Raw genomic sequence first — 8,141 nt, 5'->3', positions numbered from 1 at the left:
AATTTGGCTCACTTTCTTTTGGTTTATTGTACAATTCAATCTATTCTTTTGCTAGCATGCCGGTTCATGGAAATAGTTTTATACTGTGGACTCTGTTGTATTATTCTGTCAGGTCTTTTATCTTTCAACATCACATTTTTGCATTTGCCTTTTTTAGCACCTGGTGTGCAGATTAGTAAAATCCTCTTGGAATTTATAATATTGAAAGTATATAATATAAGCAAGTGAATTGGTGATAATCCTGTTTGTTTTGGACAATTGTATCCTATTTTGAATGACAGATATTTTGCAATGACGAGTTATATTTTTTAGGTTAGATGGTTATACCTTGCTTTGTACAAGAAAATTCCTGATTCTGTAACGCTAGCTGACTGGTTTACTTACTTTATTGCTAATCTTAGGGCAATAAAATATTGAATTTATATGTTTCAAAGTCTTTTATTCTGCAATTCAAATCAAACACAAAGAGAAAGTACTATCACAGAGCTTGTCAGGTGTGTCTGGTTGAAGCAGCCTATACACGGAGACAGAAGCAGGTCAGCAGATCCCTCTCACACTGTCAGTATAATCTCCTTTAGAAGCCCCCGCCCTGGAGGGGATTTTGCAACTCAAACCACAGGTGTGCCTACAGCAGACTAGGAAACCATTTCCACATGGGAGAAACATTTGAAATTGAGGATTTAAAAAAAGGCAGATGAGGGACAACTTGGACACATGTAGTGTGATACAGCAGCATAGTATAGCGCACATACTCTAACTGAATTTTACAGCCAGTTCTAAAAATAAGCTTACAACCAAATATGGTTACTCACCCTCTTACTGCTCTTCGATTGCACACGTTTAGCATACATTTTACTGATTGGTCAACCTGCTCTCACAGAATTGCAAGACTGTAAATATGTTTTTAGTTTATATTATATGTCATCATATATAGTGTGTGTTTGTGACTTACCGTGTGACAAAGTATATTAAACGTGAATTGAGGGTTTATGAGCTGGTGTTTAAAGTAGGAATATGAACAGCATATTGTGCTGTCTATAGTTTGCCTTATACAGCTGTGAAATGTGTACATATTAAATTTGGTACTTAAAATCACAGTAGCCTACACACTGGGCCAATATACTGTACGCTTTAGCATTCAGTTTTTTAAGTTTGATCATTTCCATATACTTTTCTACTTCATATTTTAGTTCTTAAAAGGACCAACCTATGAAGTAGAAAAACACATTATTTTGTTATTTTGCTATTATTAATAATAAAAAAATTGTCATTTTCAATATTTGAAATTAACCTTTAAGCGTAGTCTTAAGCGTGTGCCACCCAGCAAGGAGATACAAGCATTAAGAGGCCTTACATTCTTTAAGCTATATTATAATTAAAATGATGAGCGCGGAGATGTTTGGCCCATTTAACTATTATGTGTGGATGGTTTTCTAACTGGACTGGACACGAGCTATATGTTGTCTGGTGTAAAACTGTTTCGAGTAGTTGACTGGAAATTCTCTCACAGCGTCAATCTAGCATGCTACTACTGTCCGCTTGTCCTCACTTTCTCCCTTTGAGCGGATTGGTAAAGGCTCAATCGGATTACACTTTGATTGGTCGGCTCAGTCTCGTCAGGCGGTACGTCAGCTCAGTTGCAACAACCATCATGTTTCCTCCCCCCCCTGGTCGAATAACAGTGCTTTAGGATGCTGGAGAAAAGCAGTAACGTATCATCAGGACCAGAAGTCTGAGTGGGATGGAGACACAGAGTGAGGTAAGCACGAGAATGCTTTCTGTCTTTTAATGGCGTGTGCTATGCAGGTCGAGCTTCACTTACCATTTATCATGGAGTGCGATGCAGTGTGATGGTTGTACTTTTTGTAATTTCAGAAATGTTAGTAGATTTGCCGATCCGCAGATAATAATCTGTCCTCATCCGCAGGTTTTCCGTGTGCCGGTTATTGTGGGCTTTGATATCTGCCTTGCGGTTCTACCGTTCTGGGGTCTTTAGTGATGCAGCTACTTTGGCTCAATCCCCGTTTAGCATCCACTGATCTCCATCCTATTTGCATAGGCTATCACTTCTCCACTTCATGTTAGAAATGCGACGGTTTTCCAGGAAGATAGGAGGCGCAGGGGGTCAAATTAGACAAGATATCAACTTTAAACAGACGTATTTATTCATTGCTCTCTTTTTTCTCATTCCTCTATTACAGAGTGCTTGTGCCAACATGTTTAACTCACTCATGTTTCCCTCTAACATCAATCCAACTGCATGTCTATGAGGTCCTGTGTGCAGTGTGCATGTGTGTATTTAGGGCCTCTGTGTGTGTATGTGTGTGTATGTGTGTGTGTGTGTGTGTGTGAGAGAGAGAGAGAGAGAGAGAGAGAGAGAGAGAGAGTGTCCTGCGTAACCTCCTCTCCTCCTTCATTTGGGTTCTTCCCTCAGCTTGTAAAATTATTCTATTTTAATTAATAAGTAATTATGAATTATAGGTCAATAATAAATGGTACTTAGTGAGTCAGACTTTAATGTTCAGCAATTTTACCCCACTAAAAATAGAAAAGGAGAAAGCTCTGACCCTTTCAATAATGTCAGATGATGTTTTGTGTCATCTAATGAAGTTTTGAGCAGGCCTAGTCATAAAAATTGTGTGAACATATTTTCTATCCTTATTATTTATTATTGTAGTCCCAACATAACAACATTTACTTAGTGTACTGACGTGTGAAGGATATGATAGCTCGGGTGAAAATGTGCATGGATGCTCATTAAAATCTCCTGAAGAAATCTGCACATATACCATGCAGATGTAGTTTGTATTGTTATAGTCCATTTTAGTTGAAATACATAATCTTAAAAATTACTTTCAGAATCTTTTAGACAAGTAATTAGGTAACTAGTTAATAATATTTATTTGACAGTATTTGTCTCCCATTGAGATACATAACTTTATTGACTCATTATCAATTCTCTGACTCCAGCCATTCTTCCTTGGAATTGTTAGGATGTTATTTAACCAATGATATAGCAACCAGTGGGAAATTAACCACAATTACTTTAAAAGTTCAAAAATGAGCGAGTTCTCAAAAGGAGCTGTGCTTTTTCTTGGACATTTAGGTCAATATCAGCATCACTAATCTCCTTCTCGTTCAACCACGTGATGGTTTCCATTGCATGTCCATCTTGCTGTACAGTAAGTACTGTTCTGTCCATCGGTGTCCAGAAACCTCTTTTCTTTTTCTTTTTTTGCGCCAGAGCTTACACTTATACAATAACTCCCATATCTCTGCCCTGCTTACTGTGACTGTTCTCACTAATCACCTTTCTGCAAGGTGTAATTAGTCTAGGTAGTGTGAAGCCTTAATCCCTGGTTTAAGTGTACGGTATCTTTGCTTAGTGTTGCTTCCCTTGCTACAATGGGCTTACAATCAGCATCTTTTTAGATGTTGTGAATGCATTGTTTTGTTTTGAATGAATCAGTATTGTGCAAGCAGAAGGTAAAACATTATTCTAATTTTGGGATAATGTTACACATTCATGCATCCTGTCCATTTAGGTCTATAATACACAATAGTACATAATTACTTGTCCAAAACTGCCTGGGCATAGGCTTGCTAATAATAGTTTCACATCATGTACACAACCTCTTCTCTACTCGCAGCTCTTTTTCTTTTCTACACAATAGCACAGCTGGACACAGTCTTTACTAACAAATGTATGACATCTCCCGACCTATGGTACATTATAATGGCAAAATGCCTGTACTTGTGGCAACAACTTAGAGAGAACTTCTTTTTCTATCCTCCTTCATATGCACACACATAATGCGACCGCTTGCTGGCAGCGTTACAATAAATAAATAGAGCAAATATCCATGAGAAACCACTGCAATTATATATTTCCGTTCATACTACCAAAATGTTTATGCCTTTTCCTTTAAAAACTCAAATGGGTGTGAAGCAAATTCCTCCTACACATATTAACAAACTGTGCTGTTGATATGCAAAGTTAGCACATGAGTATTTATACAATTTGTAACAAAATATCAATCAAATCTCCTCCATCATTTTCACAACAACACAGTCAAGGTACATTTTCTTAACAAAGATGCCAAACACATCAGAAAATTCACATTCTTCTCTCCTCCTTCTCCTGTAAATATCATCAGTTTTGATTTGGCCAAATATAACAACTGACAATATCAGTAATTTAGTTCTACCCATATTTATGCATACAATATCTTTGTTTCATACCGCAATTATAGACAGATTCATTTTAGAATTGATGTGGAAAAAACATTATGAACAGAGTGGTGGGCAGTTTCCGTCGCTGTTGCAGCTGTTTAATGGGTACAAACTGTGAGACTGAAGAAATGCATTACACTGGGAGGCATTGAGGAACAATTCCAGCCCATGACTAGTTGCTACCTACCTTAGAGGAATGAGTCTGAACTGCTGTCCTGAAGTTTGACTTAATTTCCCTCGTGACCAGCAGACCGTTGCTGTAAAAAAAAGGGCCCTAAGTTCTGCAGGAGCCATGACTCTCAAATGGCAAAGCAGCTTTTAACAATGGTGTGTCCTGACATCAGCTAGCATCTTGTCTCATGTGATTGAAGTTGAAGTGTATAGCAGTATAGTTTACATATGTTTATGCATCAAGCATAGTTTGTTCTGCAAAAAATGTGGTCGATTGTTGACAGTTCCAAGGTAACAGATGATATTTTACCTCCTTTGTTGAAATACTTAATCATTTAAATCTATAAGTATTCTCTCTTTTTTTAAATTTAAACTAGTCTAACAGAGTCAAACTGCAATTAATGAATTAATGAATTCATTCCACTCTGCATCTGCTGCTATTATTGGCTCATAGAAATTGCTTATTGCTGTTTCCAGTTGAGCTGGTACAATTAAATACTCTATAGTTTACCATAACAGAGCGGTGTTGTAATCCTTTAACATATTTGCTCTCTGACTGACAGCCTGTCTCAGTCAGCTGAGCAACTTCATAGTCTCAACAGTCTGAGCACAGCCCAAATGTTATTTATTTTCCTCATGCTTCTACAATTCTGAATGCCTCAAAAACCGACTTGTACATTCTGAGGTAACAAATGGCTCTCTCGGGAAAAATGGGCCAATGGAAAAATCTATGCAGAAATAGCAATACTTTAATCCATCTACAAACAAACCAAAATTACCTTTTGTCATGCTGGGGACTACAGGGAGCACTCAGACACAGACAGAAAACGCCAGACTTGTGCAGGTCAGTGTTTACTGCTTGGATGAGCTTTCAGACAGGTTGTGGCAGGGCAGGTACAGATAGGCAGACAGTCGGGTCCCAGTAGTGTTTGACAGACAGGCAGATTCAGATCCGGATAACAGAGCAGAGTCAGTGGGCAAGGGGCCTGGAAGCTAAAAAATGGAGCCAGGTTCCTCAGGTGGATGACCTGGGGGCGTGGCAGTAGCGGGGGTCTAGAAGATGGGCAGGAGACCAGGCAGGAGACCAGGCAGGAGGCCAGGCAGATCGGTGGAGCCTCTGTGGAGGTTGGCGATGTAAGCAGAAAGCCTTTTGTAGATGGTCCGGGGGTTGGCAATGACAGGGATCCTCGTGTGGACGGCCAAGGGGCTTTAGATCTGGAAAGGCAGCCAGCAAATGATGCAGCTGGTTGCTGGCCGGACAGGGTGATGGCTGGTTGCTGGCATGCTGGGTTGACCACACATAACCAAGATCTCCCCAGGACCTTATATATATACTATATATATCATGTATATATTACATTATTATGTATATATATATACACTGTATATATGTATATGTGTACACACATATATACATACATATATATGTATATATATATATATATATATATATATATATCAGATTTGTATTTATTTCTATATATGTATATGTGTACACACATATATATATACATATATATGTATAGAAATATATATAGTATATGCAAATCTGATAATCTACTTGTAATTACAGTAGGCTTCTATTCTATATATATTTATCTAGTCACTTTAGATGAAAGACATTTTTTTAAATGCTGACCTGTTATCACCTCCAGATAGCCTCTTCTCAATTAAGATACTGCATGAAGATAATGTCAAGTTTTACCTTTCTTTATCCCTGCAACACTAAGGCAAATGTGACACTGTCCATTGTGAAGACAAAAAGTGTTAACCGTTAAAATGTGAGACAAAAGACCATGTGGAGCAGGATATTAGCATAGACATAACTAATAATAACAACATTTACAAAATGGTACAAAGCGAACCTCACAGCCAAGTAAATGTTCCAGTGTAGCAGAACATGCATTAGTTATGTTATTATAGTTAATTTTAGGTGACAAAGATTAGTTGGGTTCTCCAGAATATGTGTCTTAAAAAAATTTGCATTACAGAAGAGAGTTAGCCGAGGCCTTCCTATATCCATATTTATAGCTGTGAGGGCCAGAGAATAAGTGGCTCTTTGTGTGTAATGTGTGGCAGTGTGTCTTAAAAATGACGTTAGTGTCAACCTCATGAAGCCAAGCCTCGATCACGTGTCCTGCAATATGACAAAAGTAAGTCAAAGACATCTTTTGAACCTCTTCCACTTGATCCAAGGCAGTTATCACAGAAAATATGAGAATTGATGCCTGTGATCTCAGCCCTATTCCTTTCTCTCTACTCTCTCTCTCGCTCTCTCTCTCTCTCTCTGTCTCTCTCTCACACTCTTTCTCTTCTTTTTCTCTGGGGCACAGAGCACCAGGACAGCCTGTGAAGTGTGAAGGTGACACTGTACCAGCACCTTGCACAAAGCAATGCACAGCTTGCTTGGAATTGATATCCCTACAAATCCCCAGCCAATTACTGGAGTGGAGCCTAGGTGGTGCAGCTGCAGAAAACCCATGAGGTATAGCTCAGGAGGATGACAAGTACTTCAGTCATGAAACATACAATATGATGTGGTAGAAGTGCAACATAAGTTCTGATTTGTGTTTTGTTTTACAAGTGGATGAGTGTTCTGATTCTGGATCTAAATATCCTAAAGCACTGGAGCTGTCACTGCAGTGGCTGCATGAAAAAGGAGCTTTTAGTTGAAACTTCAGTTAAATAGAAACATTTTAGCCAAAGAATTGAGGGAACCATTCGATCATTCCCCGAAGCATACCTCAAGCACTAATTCACTTGTTATTCTGGCATGCCTATGGAGAGCTTGAGGGAATTGTTATTGTACGCCCTATGCCTTTGCGCCATAAAAACTTTTTTCATCTTATCAACTCAAAGAATTCAAGATTATGTTTTTCTTGTTAACAATCTAATGAACTCTTGGATTTTCTTTTATAGGATAACTTGTTATTCAGAAGGTAGTTTCTCCCACAGAAGAGAGGAAAGGTCAAGTCCTCTGCAACTTGATAGCAGCATCTGTTCAGTGATATGTTAGGAGGAAGAGCTCTCAAGTTAGACACGCTTAATGAGAAAACTAGATTGAAATCAACTGAGACCACGGATGCTATCGATTTGTTGGCGGTTAAACAGAATGGTAATGTCATGTGTCTAAAAAAAAGGATATGTCCTTCTACTTGTTGAAGCTCCAGTATGAAAGATGGCGAGTAAATTAGACCTTTTGATGGAAACGAGTGTCTTGCTTTTTTTTGCATCTTGGTGGTGTACTCATCAGCCAAGGATTGTATCAAATAATAGAAAATCACAAAGCACCGCAAATAATTTTAACAAGAGTTGATGGTGGCATTTGACTGAGGAAGATAAATGTATGGTTTTATCGGCCCATTTGCAGTAATCATCACCATATTTAGGACCTTGACCTGAAGGCTATGGAAAGCTGAATTGGAGTTATATTTGCCAGGACTAGATGGATGCGAGAATCTGAGACAGAGGGAAAGTCAGTTTGTTCTCGCTTAAGGCAGCGCTAGCCTAATGAAAATATATAGTTTCTTAAAAGGATCTTTTTTAAGTCAAATTAAGCTTTGCAGCTATTGTTGAACTTGATTGCTTGACCAGCCTGGGGTGCTGTGTAAAAAGCCTTCCTATAGGCCAGTCATTTACTGCAGGCAGCATAAAAATAACTTTTGCAGATCAGAGAAATATTCATTAACATATCCAGCACATTAGAATGTAAAAAGGCATGCATAAGTCTAAGGCCG

At 38.4% G+C, this 8,141-nt stretch overlaps 1 protein-coding gene across 1 annotated transcript in view; it reads left to right on the top strand.

Moving 5' to 3' along the window:
- The first annotated feature begins 1,635 nt into the window (after positions 1–1,635).
- b3galt1b (UDP-Gal:betaGlcNAc beta 1,3-galactosyltransferase, polypeptide 1b) overlaps positions 1,636–8,141 on the top strand; it is a 35,666-nt gene continuing 29,160 nt past the window's right edge. Inside the window, exon 1 of the mRNA XM_034884890.1 lies at positions 1,636–1,759. The gene's annotated coding sequence lies outside the window, so the exon portion shown is untranslated. The remainder of the gene's footprint in view (positions 1,760–8,141) is intronic.

The sequence above is a fragment of the Etheostoma cragini genome, chromosome 11 (assembly GCF_013103735.1).
Source record: "Etheostoma cragini isolate CJK2018 chromosome 11, CSU_Ecrag_1.0, whole genome shotgun sequence".
Classification (NCBI taxonomy): domain Eukaryota; kingdom Metazoa; phylum Chordata; class Actinopteri; order Perciformes; family Percidae; genus Etheostoma; species Etheostoma cragini.
Note: the sequence above shows the minus strand (reverse complement) of the source record. Positions and strands in the feature narration are given on the sequence as shown.